Source organism: Mycteria americana, chromosome 4, assembly GCF_035582795.1.
Source record: "Mycteria americana isolate JAX WOST 10 ecotype Jacksonville Zoo and Gardens chromosome 4, USCA_MyAme_1.0, whole genome shotgun sequence".
NCBI lineage: Eukaryota > Metazoa > Chordata > Aves > Ciconiiformes > Ciconiidae > Mycteria > Mycteria americana.
In genome coordinates this window covers 53,943,919-53,967,641 of record NC_134368.1, presented here as the reverse complement: position 1 = coordinate 53,967,641, position 23,723 = coordinate 53,943,919, and the positions used below count along the sequence as shown (strand labels likewise).

General features: G+C 37.2%; 1 protein-coding gene and 1 long non-coding RNA gene across 3 annotated transcripts in view; one reads left to right on the top strand and one right to left on the bottom strand.

Annotated features, from left to right (window-relative positions):
* The window catches only part of GRID2 (glutamate ionotropic receptor delta type subunit 2), a 735,317-nt gene that overhangs the window by 247,538 nt on the left and 464,056 nt on the right, over window positions 1-23,723 (bottom strand). The gene's annotated exons all lie outside the window — the stretch shown is intronic.
* LOC142408695 (uncharacterized) overlaps window positions 22,494-23,723 on the top strand; it is a 245,418-nt gene continuing 244,188 nt past the window's right edge. Inside the window, exon 1 of the long non-coding RNA XR_012775377.1 lies at window positions 22,494-22,506. This is a non-coding gene — a long non-coding RNA (uncharacterized LOC142408695). The remainder of the gene's footprint in view (window positions 22,507-23,723) is intronic.

Genomic DNA, 23,723 nt, shown 5'->3' with positions numbered 1-23,723 from the left:
GGCCATCTCAAGTCCAATTAAATCCCAACTTATCCAAGGCAGACAGGCTGGCACAGCCCAGTAGAGCTGTGTCAAATGTCAGGCAACTGCCTGAGCCATTTCCCAAAGCTAAGTCAGGGACAGGATGGAGGAAAACCCTTCCCATGTTCCCCATCCCTTCCCCATCCATGAACCTCACCTGCAAGCAAGAAGGGATCGTGATCACTGCACACTGCCATGCAATTAAACACATCTGCTCAGACACTGCTAACTAACTACAGCTGAACACATTTCTATAGCTGCTTTTAGGGGCACAGCATATTCCCTCTACGTGCTTCATATATGGCACTGCCTACTCTGACAATAGGCACTTATGCCCCTGTCAGCCCCAGACCGCTGCCTAGAGTCACCATGCTTTCTCATCTGCCAATGCCTCATTTTATCTCCATTGCTGAAGCACCATCAGGATGAGAAGAAAGATTTCAGACGCAGAGGAAAATGGCACCAGCAGAGCTTTTGCTGGGTATTTTATTGCTTTTGCTGGATATTCCCCTCCTTTGTGTTTTCAGCCTTTTTGGCTGCTAGCCCCCTACTGAGCAAGAGGCCTTCTCCCTGGCTGTCACAGCAAGAGCAGCCAGGGAAGCTGTGACACATTTGCTCCCACTTCTTGCCACTTGGATAGACAGTGCCTTTGTACCGTATCTTTTTATGGTACTTTTTCTTATGTGCACAGTAAGCATTTTTTCTAGAGGATCCAAGAGAATTATTAAAAAAAATAAAGAAGAGAAAAAAATTAAAAGTAAAACCTCTTCTGAGATCAACCAGAAACTTGAAGAAGGGAAAGGGAGGGACTTTCTGTAGATATATATTAAAGTTCATGAGAGACAGGTATGGATTAAAGCTCATTGAGAAAGACAAAAGCTCTAAGGAATCATGAGAAATTCAAGTTCAGATAATTTTCTGCACTGGCATCCTAGAAACATTAAAAACCTTCATTACTGCAGTGTCTGATGCTTGCAACATAGGCTACAAAATACAGCTATCTGAAAACATAACATTGTGCTGACTAAACAAAGCAAGCTTATTTTCCTCTTGTCCTACAACACACAATTCATGTATACATATATGCATGCACCACACATTTATTCCTATTTGTTTCATCTACCATGTCTTGTCCTATATGCTGTCAGCTTTTTCTGAGAGATCGAAACGTATCTTTGTACATGTGAAAATGTCCTTTACATGAGTTATAATCCAGTCCCTAAATCTATTTCCCAAACCAGGCATTTTCCAGAATCCTGGAACACAGAAAATTTTCCTCATAAACATCACAGAAAATTTCTTCTACCAAAAAAGATTCAAACTTTGATCCATGACCATCTGCACACCATAACATGTCTCCAAAATGGAAAAGAGGCCATCAAAATTGCTTATTGTGTGTCTATTTCACTCTCCCCTGGGCAAAAGAAGATAAAAGCAGAGCAGTACCATATTTCTGTCAAAATATGGATCTTCCTGAATGTAGATTTCAATAGCCAATAGTTAACTTTTTAAATATATATTTATGGCAATAAAAGATATTTTTATCACTATTGTTCTGCGCTTGTATGATATCTAACACTGGCTTTCTGGCATGTGACTGAGCAATAACTGAAACAAATGAGATACCTTCTCTAGCAAGAAGTTATCGCTGTTCTTATGATTATACTTTGACATTTTAAAGAAAGGACTATAATTTTTGTCTTTACTTTGAGAACAAATGCAACAAAAAACTTGGAATTTAATATGCAGTACCGTATCTCCCAACCCCAAAATCAGATTTGATCTGAGAGTAGCTAGGATTAGAGGTATCATGACAAGAACTCCCGCTTTGGTTCACTGTGAGGAAGGATACATGGAAAGGAATGAAAAGTCATACTTCTTCACTTAATGCAATTAAAATAAAGGTTGACATCTTGGAATATTTCATGCTGTAAGCATAAAACTTCTTTTCAGAGGCAGCAGGCTTTTCCTTACATTCCAGGACCCACTCCATTTGTAGTATACCCTTATACACCCACCACGGCTCCTCACAGCTGTGTTTCACTTGTTTAAAGGGCATTTAAAGTACAGATGTACTTGGCATCACCTAGTTGAAAAAAAGTGCACAGATTGTCTCCTTTCAAAGTCTCTGAGGCTTTGTTCAATATGTGGATGTATGCTTCTTGAAATCCTATGGTGGTTTTTTGCATGTGCATACATATTCAGGGAGACGGAGGCACGCAGAATGAGCCTGTATTTCATGTGCAACAAGTTCCCATCCGTTGCGCTTGAGACAGGGCAGTGCTTTGCAGATATGCAGGGATGGTGAACATGCACCAGACCTCCTGCATATTAACTATAGGTACTCTTTCACACTGGGGCATGGAGCCTGGGCTTTATACCACTTCCAACTGTCACAATTCATTACTGAGACGCTCAAAAAGGCTCTAAGTAGGGGTGCTACTTCACCTCTGCTCGTATCAGATTCTGTCACATTATCCCCTTACCGATCAGGGCACATATAAATGGGAAAGAGGAGGGAGGATGTATGGCTGTACCTTCCTTTCCAGGGGTAGATAATATTGAAAGGAACAATTGTGAAATGTGCTACAACAGTTACATGGAACATAATGTAACAGGGAATGGGTTTTATGCATTTCGAATATAATTTTGTCCTCTATGGGATTCTGGTCCTAGACTCAGCTGGAAAACACATTACTACAAATAAATGATAATAATGGTGAGGTTAAAAAAAAAAGAGTGAATTTTCTGAAACCAGTCTCCTGCTTTGAAAAGCAAGAAAGAAGGTATTGCCTACCAGCTACATAAGCAAAGCAGGAGCATTCTCAGCTATATTCACACCAGCAAAAGTAATATCCAGTTTCCCAGCACTGTTGCAACTGAGATGGTGGGTGCTAGTGAGCACTTATACAGCATTCGAATCTTCTTAATGCTGACTGAACACTGCCTGAGGCCTGTCTATGTTAGAGCATGTGTTGATGCTAGTATGAATGCACCTACAAAAGTGCTAAATCAGATAATAAAGTGACCAACATTGATGCAATCGTAATGGATTTTTCTATATTTTAGTCTGGAAAGCTTCCTTTATAATCTCAAGCACATTAATTAACTGGAATTTTACCATTTCTGCTGTGTAAGTGTGGCGGAAACCTGAAGGAAGCCATAAGAAAAAGGATGAGGAAGAAAATGAACAGAGAGTCATCACACTGCCTCTGGATTAAATGTACACACTAATAAACCCCCGATACCTGTTCTGTATAAGCACTATTGAAATATTATTACTCAGTAGCTACAGTAAGTGCCACTAACTATAGATACAAAAGAATACATCCAAAAAAGTATATCTGATTTTAAAAATGTGACCTATAAAATAAAGCAAAAATGACACCCTCCTAAAGGGAAGGAAACATCAGGAAAATTCTGTGGATATTGAATTGGAGAGCATAGAGCCTCAGACAACAAAAAACCTCAGACAGAGAAGAACCATTTGCATTTTACACCTACTTGGCTCACTTCACATTGTGTGTCAATCTCAGGAAGGGAACACAAATCTTTCAGAGTCTGCACCTTCTTTTTCAACCCTCTACCTTCCTCTTTGCTCAAAATGACGATATAAAAACGGTAGAAAAGGGATATGTGGCCATATTAAATTTGGTCCCAAATTATACCCTGTACAAAAATAATTTTAAGAAGCTTTTATTCACACTAAACCAAATTATATTGTTTCCATGACAGCACAGAAAAACCTAGTAAAAGGAGCTTATAGTATTTTATGTGGATTATTTATGACAGTGTCCAAAATGTAGAAGTGAAGGATCTATGTTGGCTAGTGAGATAATGAAGCCAATTTAAATTAATTCAGCCTTTGTCCTTACATAACCTGGAAAACTGCTGTGTAATGTTCATTTAAACAAGTGACTTCTCTTCACCAGAGTACTGTGCTGTAAAATAGGTCCGATAAGCTAATGTTTTACCATCTGAGCTTCTGGTCCCCAAAAAGAGAGCTAAGTCAGCAGACCTCTGCCTATTTATACTTGCTCAGCTTAGACACCTATATTTTAATATGCATAGTTAAAATGATATAAGATTTTATATTTTTTTATATATTTATATTTTATATTGTGGAAACTAGGTGCAAGGAAATACTTCCCCTAACGGTCTATTTGCTGCCTCAATCTTAAAGGTAAGAACAAACCTTTATCGAAGCCTCAGGACCTTTGACCCTGCTTCATGCAGTGGAAGCTGACTGTTTTCAGCCAAGTGCTGCTATTTGCCAGTGCTATCACTTCATTCCCAGAATAACGGGATGATATTAGGGATTTATTAGGGCAGAAGCACAACTTGTTCAAGGGAATGAAGAGAAAGTGTTTCTGAAAATAATTATATCCAGATACTTAAAAAGACTTTTCTAAATAATTTTGAAAAAAAAATAGAGTTTCAGTGTGAAGGGCTTTCATCTGCCCTTGCTTTTGTGACAGTGATATTTTCCCACACTGAGATACAGAGAAACTCACCTTCCTTGTGTAACCGTGTCTTTTCTTCATAGATGAATACCACTGCTAATGACTAAGGACAGAGGGGACTACAGTGAATTAATTTCTTAAAGTGTCTCTAGCTCCGTAATTAAGGCAGGTAAAGCACATAACAAATACTGAGAAAGAAAAGTTAGCCTCTAGCAAGCTTATTTTAAATAAATAAATAAATATCAGTGCCAGACATACACAATCCCATGTGGCCATGTCTCATTTTATTAGGTTTGTGCTTTTTCACGGTTTATCCAGTTTCATATTAAAGGCACCCAATTCCTGCAGTGCAATGCATTCAGACAGATGGTGCTACAACATACCCCCCAAACATAAATCATGGAAACTTATTATTATATTTAAACAGATCATCTATAAGTGCTACAGTGAAAAAGGCAGCATTCCTGCAGTGACCACAATTAGCCTGAAGTTAAGTCCCCAGATAGAATATGATATTCCCTGTGAACCATTTCTCGATGAGATTTGAAGCTGGATGTGAACTTTGAATTTGATAAGCAAACTCTTTAGCTCATGGATTGCGGGAAGTTGCACATCAGAGCCCAGAACAGTATCAATATACCATTTTAGATCTTACAAAATAAATCAAGAGTACACCTTCTCCTTCTAAGGACATTAATTACTTATGTACCATGGCAATGCTTGGGAGACACAGGGAGAACAGAGGTTTGGGCACAAGCTGTTTAAGGCCTGTTGATCTACTTGCAGTTATTCAGTCCTTTCTATTCAATCAGTTACTGTGCTAAACAGAGTCCTTAGGGTGAAGCATTTACAGTTAATTATGGAACTGGTACAATCTGTCTTGCTTTCAAATTAAGAATTTATCATAGCAACAAATTAATTTTCTCTCTCTCTCTCTTTTTTTTTTTTTTTTTTAACAGCGTATTAGCACATCAACCATAGTGGCTAGCCTCATTTCACTCCCATTAAGACAGTTTTTCCTTTTAATTTAGAGAAAGCATGAAGTTTTACCACTGGATCTACAACTCAGCTATGAATAACCTATTGAGAAAGTTTTTATTTCAAATACAAAATGAGTTACAGACACAAATTTAACCAAGACTAAGCCACTGTACGTAGTCCTGGTGATGAAACCATTAACTTTTTGGATAATAAAAAGTTTTTTTATTTACTTCTTGCCTAGTTGCTACTTTCACACAACACTCTAGTGATTCCAATAAACAGACAATCTACAGTTCTCCTAATAAAATGTTTCATTATAGTTCTTTTCACAAATTCATTGCCTTCAAAATCTGTAGTACTCACTATTCATAAAAAAAAAGAAATAAGTAATTACAGCAAGCAAGATGCTTTCATGTAACAAATTGGCAGTCTGAATGAATCAAAGAGTGAATGGAACTAAATTCAAATTATTTCACAAAGTTTTGAAAAGAGTTTTATTCAACAGTAGCTGATTTTCAGTTTCCAGGATTTGACTGAAGTTAGGTTTTAAAATATACTCTGAGAAAACAGTTATTCTTGTAATATTTGTGATCTTGTGAGAACCTAGGAATATTACAACAGTTATTGAAAACTGATTCTTAGGTGTTTTCCAGACTAAGGACTATTTAGTTAGCTGGACACTCCCTCTGATGCTTATTTTCACCAAACTTTGGGGCTGTTTGTGGTTTACCCATTCATATTACCATGCACTGAAAAATGCTCTGAATAGTCAGAGAAAACAGAGCTTTATTTCTAGTTTTTCTCTCACTGTGATAATTGCTTCTCAGAATACTCCCGCAGGAGAATCAACAGGGGCATACTGCTGAACACAGAACAACGGCTTCAATGTTAGAGGCTCTGAGCACTGATGAGGACCAGTGAATAGTTGGCACTCCAGAAAAATCAGGCTACAGAGAAGTACCTAAGTTATCCCAACTAAATACAAACATATTAATGCTAATTATGTTTGCTAATACAAGCATGTGAATATGTTGTCAGAAACAGATTCTTTTGCTCATAGGCAATACGTACACATGTCCTGCAAAACTACGGTTGAAGAACTATTTTGATATACAAACCAAGGTATTATGTTTTTAGGTAATAAACTGAGCTTTTTCCAGGATAAATTATAAATATTTTATCTTAATTTTATGGCTGTATGCTTTGGAAGAAAACCTTTCAGCTACAGGGGAAAAAGTAGCTCGGCATATACATATATGTAGATGCATTTTATGCTAAACAATCTACTTTCTGTAGTTTACTTGCAGCAGAAATAGACAAAAGTCAGAAGAAATTAAAAAAAGTAATTGAATGAAGAACTATTTGAATGAAAAAACAAAAAGCAAAAATCTTACATACATCCATATATCCTTCTATACTGAAGTCTCTCTGGGGCCCTGAGCCAAAATGAGTTATACATAAGAGTCCTATACATACTCTATAGTCTCACTGAATTCTCATGGCAGTTGGTTAATCCGCATATAAGAATATATTATCTGGGCAGTTTACTTTAACCTTTCTGACAATGTAAAACAAGAGAAGACAACAAAGACAGACAGGCCTCTTGGCCCAAAGCCTGAAACAAACCCCTATCAATTACATATAATGCCTTTTGCCTTGGCCCACTTGCTCTTTTATAATCACAAGGCTACCTGTTGCTAAGCTCCTCTCTTACTTGCTCCAACCATGGTGCACTTTCACGTCAAATTATATATATCCAAAATGAAAGTTCCATAACACCTACAGGAAAGACTTCCCACAGCTTGAATCAATGGTAGCAATGCTGAGATCTTCGCATATAAGCTTTCAAAGGGCATCTTAAATAAAACTACTTTCAAAATGAGAAATGATCTAGCATGAAATATATACTTCGGTAGTTCCACAACCACATGCAAGAATGTATGCGCATAAAGGCAAATGTACATAAAACATCTAAACTTTCAATAATAAAGCAATTGGAAAACATTGGATGTATGGCCAGTACACCCTCAAAATGTTCAAGTCCCCTGCCCTCTCAGCTAGCCTAAACAAAATCAAATATCAAAACACAGGAAAGAGCAAAGGAAGCAATGACTGATAAAGCAGGATATGGGGCATCTACGACACTCACCAACTAAGAGGAAGGAGGGCCAGCTTGCCCTTGTATTATCTAGTCGCATGTAATAATTCCTACAGGTTTTTTATTAAAAAAAATGCTGTTATGTAATCCACAGCAACACACATGAAAATACAGATTTCTGTATTTACGGCGATGCTTACTAACTGTTAGATGCCTTTAGCCACTGCAGTGATGTTCTCCCACCCACCTCAGAGCTGATGTTGTCAGAAACAGACAGGCAAGCCGGGGAAGCTCAACAGAGGAGATGAGCATAATTGTGTGGCACCTCAAAGCTCCCCCTTGTACCTTCTGACCTTTGCTCTTTTCCTTCCCATTTTCTATTAGTTTCCCGTGCTGTGCTTTTCCTGAACTCCAGCTCAGCATAAAATTCCATTACCAAAATGTCAAGGCAATAACCATATCTTCATCTCTCTCGTTCCTTTTCCCCCCTGCAAAATATATACACACTGAAGGTGTTATTATGGCTTTATTATTTTATGTAATTAATAGTTCCAGTTCAGGGTAGGAATCCATTATGCTCCATATTCTGTAGTGCATTCTGGAGAGCTCGCAGTCCATATTAATATACAATGTGCATTACCAATTATATTTAAAATATATAGTTGGCACTCAGTGGAGAAATATGGAACTAACAGTATGGCAACTATAAGGTTACTTAAGAATCCTAAATCTCATATAAATAATAGCAGGTACAACTCAAATGATTAAGGATCTGTAAGTTCATTTGCTAGAATAGACAGAGTTACGAAAACTGATTTCTTGTGCTTTGCCTCAGACACTCAACACAACTTGACAAAATCCTCTAACAAGTCATTTTTTCTGCTGGAAAAAGGACGTTTCTCTTGGTCAGTGGAAAGTTCTCGATCACTCCTTATGCACACACACCCTGCCGACTGCAATTCATTAAACCTCCAAATAAAGCCCTAATCTTTCTGTGATACCATTAATCAACAATTATGAAATAGGGGGGGAACCCATCTGACTGCTCTGTCACAGCAACGACACTTACCCATGAACCCACCCTGTTCACCTGTGAGAAAGCCCCCTCCTGATGTGCTTCATTCCTTGTTGTTGTGGTTGATTTTTTACATCTTTTCCCTACACAACAGGTGCTTGTGGGTCAGCAGGCAGAGACTGCATTGCTCAAGAATAAATGGAAGGCCAGTTCAGCATATATAGATCTGTATTATATACATATATACACACGAAGTCCCACTAACTTCTATTGTATCATGAACACATAGTGCCATTAGAAGCAGAATATATCAAAAGCAGGAACCCAGCAATAGATATCTCTGTCCATCTGGAATAAGTGAGAGCTTCAAGTATTTCTCTATACCACAGCTTTCAGAGCTGAAACAAGAGACAGAATATAGCCAGTTTTCTTGATCATTAGTCAACTCTCCAGACATCGGTAATGAAGACATCTCAGGTATAGGTTTTTTTTTTTCTTTCTTTTTTTGTGAAGTAATGGATATGTCCCCGAATCCTCCCAAAACAAGTTGCCTCACTCAGTGCAAGGACCCAGTATACAGTTCTGCTTGAAAAGACATGGACACGCCCTTGTCAGTAAAGCATCTCTGCTGCCTCATGTGAACAAAAAGACAAAACACCCAAACCAGCAGAAAACAGGGACAAACTGTTAATGAGGAGCAGCGATAATATTTTTCTGGCTTGCTTCACAAATTATAGACAGAGGGCAAGTCCCTTCACCCTTTGAAAATGACAGCATAAGCGCTACCTGGCAGAGCAGGGCAAAGAGCCAGAGTACACCAGATCTGTCATTCCTTGTTAAAAAAAATTAAATAAGTCAGGATCAAACCCATACCTGAAGAATTTCATTTTTTATTTAAGACAGATTTGCAGTGTTGAGATTGAAACACTGTTCTGTGCCAGGCTACCTGCTTGCAATTACTGTAAACAGTGTGAATTGACACCCCACCCCCCCACCCCACCCCCAAATATCGGTGCCAAGAAATGCCGCTCTTGAAGGTAGAGCCAGCAGCTCTGCAATGTGGGAAAAGAACAAAATGCACTGGTGACCCACCTCTCCTTTCAAACCCATGGTTTCTTTTGCTTTGCCTGCAAAAAAGGAACCATTGCTATTCCTATAATGCAAAATCCCTGGTGCGTGGCTCTGTCCCTCTGTGGGCTGCAGGGTCCTGCTGTCTCTATGTCACCCACTTGCAAATACGGCCCTCCCTTGGGAGGGTGAGGGGGAGCAAGGGCTCCCAGGGCAGCGAGAGGCTGCAGACTTGACTGCCTTCTCTGAGCACTGTTTGTATTTCCCAAGAATCAAGTGCTGCATTGAATTTGTTGTGCAAAATGACAGCTGAGCCACTCAGCAGCTCCTTTCTCTTCACTGAGTTAATAGCATCAGACACACATGCCACTGCAAAGCACGGCCTGCTCGGTGACTGATTTAAGTCTCTTGCTTTACACATTACCTGGATTTTTAAGGTTAAAAGGCTGTCACAGTGCAGGGACTATGTCATTCTTTGCATCTTGTACAGAAGCTAAAGTTGGCAGTAAATTAAGCACAAGACAAGGACAGGGGCAGGATGTTGACAACTACCTGTTGTCAAAATCCTCACCATAATAATAACCTTTTCTGCTAAAAAAAACCCTCTGCACATTTGTTTTAAAACACTTCTTTCCATTTTCTATTATGGTCTTCAGAGATCATATACATCTTGGAGCCTCATTCTCTCAGCTGGCACGTTCCTAATAAGACTGCTGATGCAATCCATATTAAAACTAAATTGTTTTAAGATACCAGGAAAACAAACAGAACTGCAAGCTGGGGATAAAAATAGGCCATGCAACTTCAAGGGACCAGCAAAATTTCTGCCTCTAATGTATGTTTATGAAAATTCACCTCAATTCCCATTCTCTCCCACCTCTTTCTTAGTACACCGTTTGAATCATAAATGCCAGCAAGCAACAAAATGACTATCCTGAGAAATAAAGAGGAATCCTCTGTAGCAACAGTGATTTCTTTCACTTCCCTGGCTCATTAATTAGCAAATACTTTCTTCTGAATGCCTGTAGACTATATCCAGGAGAGTGCCTAAGAGGAGAGAGTTTAAAATAAGAAGTGGCAGAGCTGCTGTAACACCAGCTAATGAGGTGCTGTGAAGCCTATATGTGAACAATTCCCACTGTCTGCAGTTTGAATTTACAATGATTTGTAGGATCAGACCTCCTATTATTAGAAGCCATAAGCTATTAGCATTTTGAAGAAAAGTAATAGCAAACAAAAACTTTTGAAGGGTTTATTCTCCCGTTTCATCATGTGTTGGTTGTTTAAACTTCAAGGACAGGACATCTCAGCAACCCTGTCACCTGGCCAATTTAAAGCAATTGGGAAAGTCTGTTCCCATATTCCCAAGAACTTAAGTTCATTAATTCCTAGGTGTTGCAGTAAAAGCACTTTTCTAAAATGCTTCGAAAGCTAAGTGGAGAGAACTACTGGATTTCAAAAAGGAGGCTGGTATCGGCCTCTATAATGCTCCATATGAGTATCAGAATTAAAGAAGCAGTTTAACAGCACAAGTATTTGCTAGTAAAGCTATAAATGATAAAAAGAAGACGGTTATTTAGAAAAGCAGTATTAAGGAAATGATAAGAAAAGTTTGGAACTGACATCAAATTTTCATATGGGATGAGATAACTTTATGTACACTCACATTGATCAAGTTGTCGCATGCACAGGCATTAGTCTCCCATATGTTGTAAGACTCAAATTATGTTTCCATAGCCAAAGTCCTAAACTGACCCAAAATTAAAGATCCTTTCATTTTAGGATAACTTGACCCATATCTCACTAGAATGAAATAGCCAACCATGAACAAAAGTGAGGTCCAGGAAAATAAAACTAAGTGTATTTCTGCTGAAATTCAACTAATATTGGGTGCAATGTTCTTTAAAAAGCACAACAGATACTATGCCTCAGCATGACTCTCAGAGTTAAGCCCAAGATATGTGTGTCTTCACCTTTGGTTTCATCAGAAACCCTTTGCTTTCAGAGAGAACTAATTTGTAACAGAGCAAAACATTCTATTCCAAGTGGAAAAGTGGACTGTAGAGAAATCATTCTGGAATAGCTTTTCTGGAACAACTGTATAGATTGAAAAATCCTTATTCTTCTCTTATACTCCACTACCTTCCCCTCTTACATTTTCAGTCACAACTGGGTAAAAAATGGAATATGAAAGTAAAACTAAGCAAAGTGGCTTCAGATGTAAATGAGAGGAGTTAAAAATACAGAACTTGCCTCCTAGAAGTCTTTCTCAGCTTTAACTATAGCTGTACAATTAGATAAGAAAGCGGGGGGGGGGGGGAAGAGAAGACAAGAAAGTTGTAATTTCTGTAGGTTCTTGACAAATCCTGGCAAATTCCTTTGTTAATCAGACAGAAACCCAGAATGGTGAAAAGGGCACTTCAGTTAACAAGAGAAGGCTCCTGTGTTCACTTTACTAAACTGATGTCCAAGGAGAGAGAGGGAGATATGGGGAGCGGGGCTGGGGAGACGTGCTAAACACAATATCCCAGGACAGTATCATAGTTATGTCAGGCACAATATCATATTATAGCTCGTAGACACTTGACTACCTCTGGGGTAGATCTCTTGCTTGTGCACTTCTTTTTTGAAAGCTGTATCCTGGATTTTTCTAAAAGAAAAAAAACTGTGTTCTTTCCATTCTGATCATAATATAGACTTTACAACAGGACAGTAAGAAATAAACCATGTATGACAAGGATGGTAGCCTCAGGATGATGATAAAGTCAGAGTGTTCATTTTTTAAAAGTAATAAACATTTGCATCAGTATTTATGGGGGTGGCCACATTTTCTAATTAGATTGTCAATGTTTTGCATACAACTATTTCAAATGGTTTCATGCAGCAACTCATTCTGTAGTCTAGGTACTTTTCATTACTCTAATTCCACTGGTCTAATATTTCAAAGTGATTTGCTCCTACTCTCTCATGAGGTGTTTATTATATATATTTTAATTTCTGCTGATATTTTCTTGTAAGGTATTGCCAATTTCTGGGTAATAATTTTACCCGTTGCTTAGCTGGGATGCTGCAAGAGAAGCCAGGAGATCTCAGAGAAAGATGCATTCATTTTGGCATTTCTCTCCTGAGAATCTGACAACCAAATATTTTTCAAATGATATTCAGAAACACTCAGCTTACCAGATAAGGAGAGTATTTTTTCTGTTTGGTGAATGTAGCAAGCTGTTTACACCACCACCTGAATTGCCCCCTCCTGAAATAAGGAAACCTCATGAGAACCCGTTACCTAATTCCTAAGGCCCTTGGATTTACACCATAATAATATAATCATTCCCAGCTTACCGACAGTTCAAAAAGACAATTATATGAACCTGATGTTCTGATCTGAGTAAAAATCCATTATGTCCGAATCTATGCAAAAGATTATTTTTCCCTTTGATATGTGGAACAATTCTGTGGATAAAATGTTTTTAAATGCCTAAGGACAGGATTACTTCAAAGAACAACAGAAATCCCAACTTTTTGAATGGCCATTTGCATCTACATTGCTATTTTTACACCTGAGTCTGCAAAATTATCTGAGTGGAATATGAGAAAGTAAGAGGTAGTGTCATTCTCCTCAGGGCGCCCAATTGCTGGTTCAGTTCTTTCCTCTCCACTGCCCAGCTCTGCCAATAATACACCAAGCTTAAATTGTAAATCATAATAAAGCCAAGTTGAAAACCTTTCCCAGGGACAGAACATGTTGCTTCTGTTTTTGGGGGGGGGGGTTTTTTGCAGATTTATTTCAGTATAAATACAGTGTTTTCTGTAATTGCAATATATGGTTGACTGGTATTCTTCAGAGAACATATCAGTGATCAGCAGAAGGCTAGCTAGTTACATGTCTGACTTCTCCTAAATTCATCTGCTGTGTTTGTGAGGAAAAATAGCAATGTATACATCAATATTCTATGCAAAGTTATTGCTTTGGTTGGCAATATTTTCACAATTTAATGGTATAGATTCTATATAGTATTGTATCTTTTGTTAGAATACTTACTATAGAATGATTCCTGGGGTAAGATACAATCTATAGTACAAAAATAGGAGGAGTGTTGCTTTTAAAAAAGTGTATTAATGATATCATCTCATTAATGATATCATATTAATGATGTAGCGTTCAGCTTGCAAAAGCTTCTTACGTGACTACTGGTAAGGAGATTCATTTCTTGCTCTGGATTTGCATGTTTCTGTTCTTCTGTTTAGTCGAAGGTACCATTAGTGAAAGCTTCTTTACATCACATTCATTGCCAGTTTACAGGATTTGTTCAGGGTATTTAATATGCATATAATATCAATATTGGTCAAAATTTAGATTATATGCAGAAATAAACTGCATAACTACCCAACATTTTACTTTTGCATAACTACACTTGCTAGAAGGAATCGAAAGCAACAGTTAACGACTGCTCAAATTGCTAAGAAAAATATTTTTTATTACCTAACACGAACAGCCAGATTAGACAATCCACTGATGTAGAGGATGGAAAATAGAAGACACATGGAAGAAAAGAGCAAAGGACTCATTCTGAAGGGACTGTTTCAGTTCATAGCCCTCTATTCCTTGAACACAGCCAAGATAAGATAAAAGAAGAAAGGACCTCTGTACTGCTCCTTTCTTCTCTACCTTTAGTGGGCACAGGTGCAATAGCATGACCTTTCCTTTGATAGTAAAAAAGACAGGAGGAAATTCTAATAGCTTTTATGCAGTACTTGGTATCAGTAAGAAACAAGTGGTGTTTTAATTTCTAGTCCAACTTTCCCCCCTCCCCAAAACAACCCACAACACAACAAACAACAAAGAAAACCCTTCGAGAGTGATTATAACTTGCTAGGAGTGTCTTAGCACATTGTTTAGGACAGCAGGGACTCCTCTACCCATCACAGGATCATACTTGTGTCTCTTCTCCCACAGTGTCTGAGCATGTCATGACCATTTCTTGTAGTGCACTGTGATAGCTACAATCAGGTTAAAAGAGAGGGAAGACCCAGAAGACCTTCTTCCCCTTCTTGCTTAGCTCTTCTCTCCACTGTAGGCAGCCACCTTTCAGATAAAGGCACAGCAGGGCTTTCCTTCACCTGGACCTTCCACTATTACAGCTCAGCATTTTCTAAAGATGGAAAGAGCATTATATGGAAAAACAGTTAAGCTGCTAGCACTATCTCTTCCAGGCACTCAGGTTTGAACTCCAAATATGCATTTTCTCTAAAATACTAAGCCTCTACCAAAAAGGCAGCTATCAATCTTCTACTTCCTACTGTTTCTGAGTACCTTTCAATTGCTTACAGGAGCATGAACCCCGTGTTCTTGCTGTACAAAACCAAAATGAGAAACTCAACAGAAATGCCAGAACAGGGCCTAAGAACCCGTTCTTTTTTCCACCTTTTTGCTTGCTCTATAATGTAGAAGCCATGCTACTTAAAAGGAAAGGAAGGGAAAGAAATGGAAGAGACCTCTCCATGGAAGTGCTGAACTGCATTCCTCATTCTGTAGCCACTGAAAACGCATTAGAGACCTGGCAAAACACTTTCCCTTTCTGCAGCATTCTAGGCTGAATCACCAAGTAAATATTTCAAATGCTTTTTACCCTTTAGAAAATTACGCTTTTCAGACACCAGGCTAATGAGACATTCCTCTGGGAGTTTGTTGAGATGCTAGAAAAGTTCCTGAATTACAGTGTTGACTTAAGCTTGTTAAAGCATCTATTCAGTAACTTTCCAAATAACAAATGATTGCACTAAGTCTTCTAGCTAGAAGAAGCATTTACTGGTGCATTTGGACTACGCACACTACCACTATTATATTAGTTCTGACTATACAGTTTAAACAGGTTTTTTTCCTGACTGTTCCAAATACTGCTTAGGAATCTGAAGTGATAAAGATGATATATCATTAAAATCACCTCATTTGAAGGACAAATCTTGAAAACTGCGTAATAAAAGGTGTCAGATAAGTTATCACAAGACAAATTATATTTCACATGTTTGTATTTTTCAAACACCTGAAAGTGTAAGACAAAGACACTTTGGTAGAATGCAAAACAGTTTTTGCATTAATCTTGGTCTAGTTTCTTCTGCATGACAAAAAATTGGGACTGAGATCTGTAAATCACCTATGCCAATGTAGCTTATTCAGTGGGAGATGCAGCTGAGGGTCTGGCCTTTGATGGGGTTGGAATCAGTCCAATTTGAAATGACTCAAGCAAATGTCATTTAAGATCAATCTACCTTCCACACCTTCAATTACCCTTGGAAACAGAAACATGTTCCTGCATTTCACAGCACTGAACAGCTTTGTTATTAGGTCATTTTACCTGGGTTAGCCTGGCTGAGTCAAGTGGCTAAAATCCATAGCAAAAGGATCCTTTCCCAAGTACTTGAATTTCAAAAAGATGAAGGTGTGGCAGCCACCAAGAAGTGAAGGAACCTGTCTACCTTTACAGACCAAGTCATTAGCAGGCGCAGGAGTTTAGATTACCAACCCCTACAATTAATGCAAGAAGTCATCATATATATTCAAGGTTTCTTTTCTCTATTTTATTATAAAAAACCCTGCTTCCATGATGACAGACGTTTTCAATTTTCCTTGGAAATAAATTTTAACTTTTGTTTTTACATAACCCTGAAAGCCAGGGCTTGTAACTGGAAACATCAGCAGACCCTGAAATGCAGCAAAGCTATAAATGCTTCTCTAATGACTTCATCTTGGCTAATGCAAGGTATTGCCAGTCAACAGAGGGTAAAATTTCATTTTGTTAGTTATGCAATATGGATAAAAAAAAAATTAGTTTTTTGCTCAATGGCATAAAATGAAAGTGCTGAATTTTAAAGTCAGCAAATCTCATGTGGATTTCACCTCAATTCAGATATTATACTGGTGTTTGGAAATACGAGCCTTTCTGTGAAATTTCCATAAAAATCCAATTTACCTACTTTATAATTTTAAAGGCTTAAACTATAATGCATGGTTTGTGCTCTCTGTAGCCTTGAAACTGATTTGGTGTTTTCCTAAGCTTTGTTGAACAGTTTGTGACCTTCCTCCTCTCCTCCAAATGTCTCTTTTTAAAATATTAATACTCAGAAGTCAAGGAAAAAAAAAAAGCATGTATGTCTGACAAAGAGAAGAGGACAGTAGACCATGGCTCCCAAGATGAGGAAAAAAGACTCCTGGGAACAGCTTTAAAACATATTTAAAAATAAAAAAGCTACCTAATGAGCAAATGTACTCAAAAAGAAGCTTCCTCTACTTCCCTCTACATTATGTAATTGCCCAATTTGGACTTACAGCATCACTTCAAGATAGAGAAGTGATCTGGAGAGTGGGGGCAAATAATGGTACTTATTAGGCAGCAGAAAATAAATACATTGAATGAAATTGTGGTACAGTCCGTTAAGTGTAAAACCTAATTACGCAATTGGATTTCCAAGGTCTCCTTTCTATTATAACACGTTACCTCCCAAGACTCTAACCATTTCTGTAAATATGGATGAATATATATTACAGAATCAAGACTTGTAAAGTGTTCTATTCCTGAAAAATGCCACTGAAATTTCCATTATAAGTACACTGGTTGTACCCAGAAGAGAGATTTAAAAACCTGGAGGAACTGTGATCAAGTTTTAGCTCTCTCTAAAATAGTAAGACTATTCAAAGATCCATTTAATCTGATCATAACCTCAGGAACCCAAAGGCACGTGTACTCCAACAGTATTTCCAAATGGTATTTTGATTAATTTCAGGTTTTGCATCTGCACAGTATATTATGAACAAATACTAGCTTGCGCCACCCATGCTCTGACCTGAATGGAGAAGCACACACTCCATATTAATATACCCTTCCTGTCAGCAAAGGTAATTAAGTGATGTTCAACATTATACCATCTGAACTCAGTTAGCTTCCTACCCACTCTAACTTGGACAAAGAAAGCTCATGTCTGCCTAAAATGTATTCCATAGGCACAACCCATTGGAAATTCATCTTTTACCAACCTCCTGGCCCAAACAGAAAGGCAATTGCCTGCATTACAAAAACTCCTGTGTGTGTATATGAACTCACAGGTTTATGAGAATGTACTAGTTGTAATATGTTCTCTCTAGTGAAATATCAGAACAATTTAATTTGACTTTCTCATTTCATCCACATCCAAACATCTTGATATTGTTGTTGCTATGGATTTATGCTTTTATGCCTGCATATTTATTATTATTAATATGGTATTGTATTTATACTTTTAGTTATATTTTAGCATAATGAAAAGAAAATGCTTCAGAAGGGTTTCTCTTCCTAACTTTACATTGCAAAAGAAACTTTCAAATACAATGCTTTTCATTGCAGCTCATTAAAGTTTAGAGGTCTCAAAAATTATCTCTTCTGATCAGATCCCTTTACAGCTAAAGTTGAAAATATTCCCTTCTTTATATACACTTAAACATGTAATGGAATTTTCTTTCAGATATTTTGAATGAGTAATTTATAATGCAGATGGTTGAACTTGCCTATTATTATTTGAGGAGCATCTTTTGTCTCTGCAGTCTCTGCCATCTCCACACATATTGAGCTGTTTCTTAATCAGGATGCTGATACAATGGTAGAAGTTTGAACATATATCCTTATGACTTGAGATTTGTAACCCCACAGATTTCATACCTACATTACATGAATTGTCAATAGTGTTTTTATTATAAATAAAACATACATGTATTATATAGAAAAAAAATTAGATACACCAAATAAAACAAAGGAGTGTATTTACCTCTAAGAGATACCTAAGGCATGTGTGATATTTTATGGGCATTAAAATATTATACCATAAAGCCAACATTTTTAAAAGAGTGTAGCCAAAGCAGTACCTAAGTGCACACTTGAACACTAACCCATCTGCTGGGATTCAAAAAGGTCTACATCATATAAATTTCCACTGAGAAAAACTGTAGGTAAAAATCAAAGGCAATTTTAAATGGTTAACCTCTCTACATGTCAGCAATTGATTTTTCAGGTATCAGTATAGATTTAATGGCAACATTTTTAAGGTTTAATATGTTTAAAGAATTTAAACTGAACATTGGCATGCCTCTCAAATCATTTTGCCTTCAGCTTCTGAAACTAGATGCTTTAGCCCAATCTATATGAATAGCTTGATGGAGAGTATTGCCATTTCATAACATCAGGAGCCTACCATGGGTATCTAAATTTAGATTCAAAACTTACTTCCTTGTCTGCCTTGTAGAGTAGCAGTTACCTTAAGGACTGATAGCACTGATGTTGGAAACTTCACTGCTCTGAGGCAAATGCAGGAATATATCTTGTCCTTTTTTGGTTCTGAAATTAAAAGCATGACTTGTCTTGATTTTCCTATTGTAATGTGAAAGCTTGTTGAATTAATTGTGTCTGACAATTTTAATGAGTCTTTGCTTACAGCCTTAAATCTTTCTAAACTAATTTCAAACAACATACATAAAATTATATGAATGAGACATGTGACAGAGGTCCTGATCATTTCCGACTGTGAAGAACAGATTCTTCTAGGAACCCCAAGTGCTGACTGGTAAACTCCCAGTTTTAATGGTAATTTGATGCCTAATTCTCCTAGGTTCTTTAAATTTGATGTCAAATTTCAGTTTGAGTCACCATATTTTTCCTCTACAACTTGAACCAATCAGAATATTTCTGACTTTCTGCTACATGATACTGCTGAAAACAGTAGACCTCATCTCAGGGATACACACTTCAGCACTTCTTTAAGTGTCATGTTTAACACTTAGTAAATTTTAATTATTGTTGTTGTTGTTCAATTATATGAAGGGCAAAGCACAATTACTAGAATTACAATAAAGTTAAGGACAGTACTAATTATATTAATCAAAACAAAGACCATTTTATATTTGCTCACTATTTAGATTGTATATGTTTGTATGTTATGTCTAAGCATAAAAAAGAAACAAAAACTCCAGCAACTTAGTGACAAGGAATTAGCTTCAGCAAAGAAAACTGCAGGAAAGTATATATGAAATAATACGAAATAATGTGATATATGAAATATCACATACAGCCTGAGAGATGTCATCAGAGTAACTGTCTCTATAAGTGTTTCAGACTTATGAACAAATGTCTCTGATATTATTCCATACTCATAAAAAATCTCTGAAAAATTGAAATTAATTTTTCATTTAATAGTTCTCCAAATCTGCTCTGCAGTCTCCCCCCAAAATTGAAAGTCTCAGCTCCAGCCTGGAGATTATATGCATCTAATACAAGATGATGGACGCAATTTACTGTTGTAATTGTGAGGTCTTTTACTGGTTCAAAGCCTGAGACAAGGTAATTTGATACAATTCTGAGCTACCATATTTGAAACAATGGGAATCTCATGTTTGCTGCTTTTACAACAAACTTCACATTTTTGAAGTAGCTGTGTCACTTGCTCTTGCCCTCTTTTTACCGTCTTTTTCGTAATGCTTCCAAAATCAGTTTCTGTATAACAGCAAGCTGCTACAATAGCAATGCAAAACACTGGGTTTCTTAGTTAAACTATTAACGCTTCTAAAGTACTTTGAAAATGTAAAAAGCCATGGATATGGAAAGTAATTTTATTAAAAATAATAAAAGGGCAACAGATATTGGCACTCTTATTAATGTAGAATATTTTATTATTGTACGTCTAATTGTTTCAAAAAAGAAAGAGACATTGTGAAATCACTGTGTAAAATGAGAACCTTTGTCAAGCCTGTGCTTAGAGCTGCACAGGTAAGAAAACCAGTTCCAGTGTCACAGGACACAATAACCAAACTGTCTCTCTCCAAGAGATGGACATTGTCTGAATAACCTCCTCAGCACAAGGGCTCCCTGGGTCAGATACTAACTGGCACAAACTAGTGTCAGAAATAGCAGTTGCCTCTTCAGTGTGAATGGGCATAGGTTAACACAGCTTCAGGTTCGCAACAGCAAAAGAGGTGTGTGCTCTCTTGTCACTGAACATCACGGCAAGCATCTTTAGGAAAGCCAGTTCAACACCATGTCCTTGAAAGAATTATTTTTTTGGTAAAGAGGCAGCCTATTTTGAGGCCATACATGCTACCTGAATGAACTTTGCTCACTTACATTGTTCTCACTGTTTTTTCTAAGTTATGTGTGACTTGGCATCACTAATGCCCCATAGACATAAAAGTAAATGACCTCTTATTTATCAATTTTGAATTTTTGGTTATTTTCAATTTAGGCAATAAAGATTTATGTTTTAGCCCATCTTCCATTCTCTTTCTCATATTGGCAAGTAGTTCTTAATTTATGTGTTAATCTCACAATGTACTGTCCTATTGAAATAAAGAAACTGCTAAAAAAACAGTTTATCAAGACTGATATAACTTGAAAACACTTCATTGTTACTGAAAACAAAGGTACATTCCTTGAAAATAATTTCGTAAACTGTTTGGGGATTATATAGACATATAGGCAAATAATTTGTTCATACAAATGAAATACTCCACTGCACAAGTGGAAACTGCAGTGTGAGAGAAGGTGGTCCTCTGGTTTGGCATGTCATGTAGACTCAGGTAGCCTGTGATACTGACTTCCACTTCTGATTAACCTCTCCCTTAGAGTGACTTTGGTATTGGAGACAGTAAGCCTACTTCAGCATTGCTGAAGTTTACAAGCATAAATGCCTGTAACATTTCAAGTGAGACTTAAGGTCCTTTAACATCTTACCACGTCAGAAAATTTTTCCTACAGTCTTACTATGCCAGTTTCACCTTGTTCATGAGATGGAAACAGTACAGAAAGTTTAACAAAGATGAAATAAATGTATGCCTCAGAATAGTTCAATTTAAAGACTGTAATTAAATGATGCCCCAACATTGCACATTACCAGAAACATTTGTTGTTAGTTAAACAAGGGAAAATATTTACCCATCTGTCACACAAAACAGTGTTCCTGACATTCTATGAGGAACTAATTGCTAGGGATAATTTGATCTTTAAAAATGAAAGATTTGTGGTTCCATCAGCACCAAAACTGGAAATGTCAAAGGTAATTCATCTGGGTTGCAAAAGGGAAGGAAATGCAACCTTAGAGCCAGAGATGCATTGTTGTCTCTTTATAGGAATATACAAATATTGAAGAACACACTCATTTTTGGAAAATGTTAAAAGTGAGAGCACAAAAGGCTAATTTCTCTTTCCAGAGAATGTGTGTATGCAGAAGGCCAACTGTGGAGGTAATGTTGCACTAGATAAATCAAAATGCATGCGACTATCTACAGGAGACTAACAATAGAGAGAAACCCACATGTAACCAATGTGTTCAAACTGCAGAAAATTAAATGTTGTTACTTTTACCAACGACTTTAGAAATTCTCTATGATAGCTTGGTTTATGAAGAACACCTAGGATTTAATCTGAACATTTGTTTGTGTTTTTTTTTTTTTTCTTTCAGTAATCACAATGGATAGAAGGAAGATGTAGACAATAATTTTGCACCTCAGTGGCTATGGCTGTAAAACTGCACAAGAAATTAAATTAAGACTTGCACACTGAATAACAGGTTCTATCCAGATATAATGTTCTGATGTGTACAAATAAGGCAAACCATGATTTAGACTGAAGTATTGAACTAAGTCAGAGGTATTTTATCCCTCCTATGCTTTTACAGTACCTAATGCAAGTAGGTACTCCGCAGGACTAGTCTACAAATATAACATATAAAATTGTAACATGTAGTGTCTTCTGTAGATAAAATTCCCCCCAGAGGAATCAGAGTTGACAGAATATGCTCTTGGAAGATGAGGAGTTATGACCAGGTCAGGTATGAGAGAGATAAGCGTCAATGAACAAAATCTTAGTAAATTAGAAAAGGTGCAAGTTGCATGGTGCAGTCATTACAACGACACATACCTATGCATTCAGTATTACTCAGAACTTTTAAATGTCATTCTTTATGTTACAATATATTTGAATCCATTAACTATGGGAATTGAAGCATCATTCTTCTTTCACAATGGTACGAGAATTTAATCTGCTAGCTTTATCGGAATTACCTTTCACTTTTAACTATAAAGGGTTTTGTCATATTTTGTGTTATCTGAGATGGTTTTTGATTATCTATTTTATCTCCAAGGTTTTTCAGGAATAATTTAGTTTGCGACTTCTACACACATTTTAATAATTCTTTGTACCAACCAATTCATGCTAGAGCTACATTAAATATTATTTCATGGCTTCATGACAACATCAAGAAACACACTTCACATTTCAAGTTTTAATTGGTGAAACAGATGCAGTAAAAAAAGGCATTTCATCTATTTGAAGACTGTTAATAGAAAGTAACATTGTAGCCATCTTACGTGAAAAGTGGCTAATTATGGGCTGGGTTAGAATCATAGCACTTTGGAACAACTAAGCAAACAGTTGAACAAGTGAAAGACTTGGCACAAAGGAGCTGCAACATGCAATTAGGGACAGAGAGGACATTAGGGACATTAGCAGCCAGGAGAGTAGGCTAGTGTGGGGCCTCAGCACAAGTCAATTCTTAATAGCATAGCACGTTGCACGAGGAAGTCCTATAGGTCAAAACCCATCTGGGCCCCTGTGTAAAGATGAAAGAGAACCTGCCTTCTGAAATTTAGCGTCTAAAGTGTAAAAACAAGACAGATAGGTTATGTAGGTAGACAAATAGGTAGACAGGTGGATGAGGAATACAAAGAAGCAAGGCAATATTAGTCACCACAGTAGGCAGTTTTCTCAGCATAACAGCTGCCTGTACATTGTCAAGTTAATCATAGGCGAGGTGACAAAAAGTTCTGAGGAAAGGTTTGAAGCAGGATAACGAATTGGTTTAGTGTGGATTAGTAGCGTGGTCTTTCCACGTGCAAGGGAAAGTCATGGCAGAAGCAAGATCACTGAGAAAGAAAGCAATGAACAATAGATGGGCAAACAAGAGCTGACATCTGAACACCATTTAAAATCTAAAATGCAACATTCAATACTTCAAAAAGGCTCTGAGAAAAAGCAAAAGCTTTGTGTTCTACACCACTAAGAAG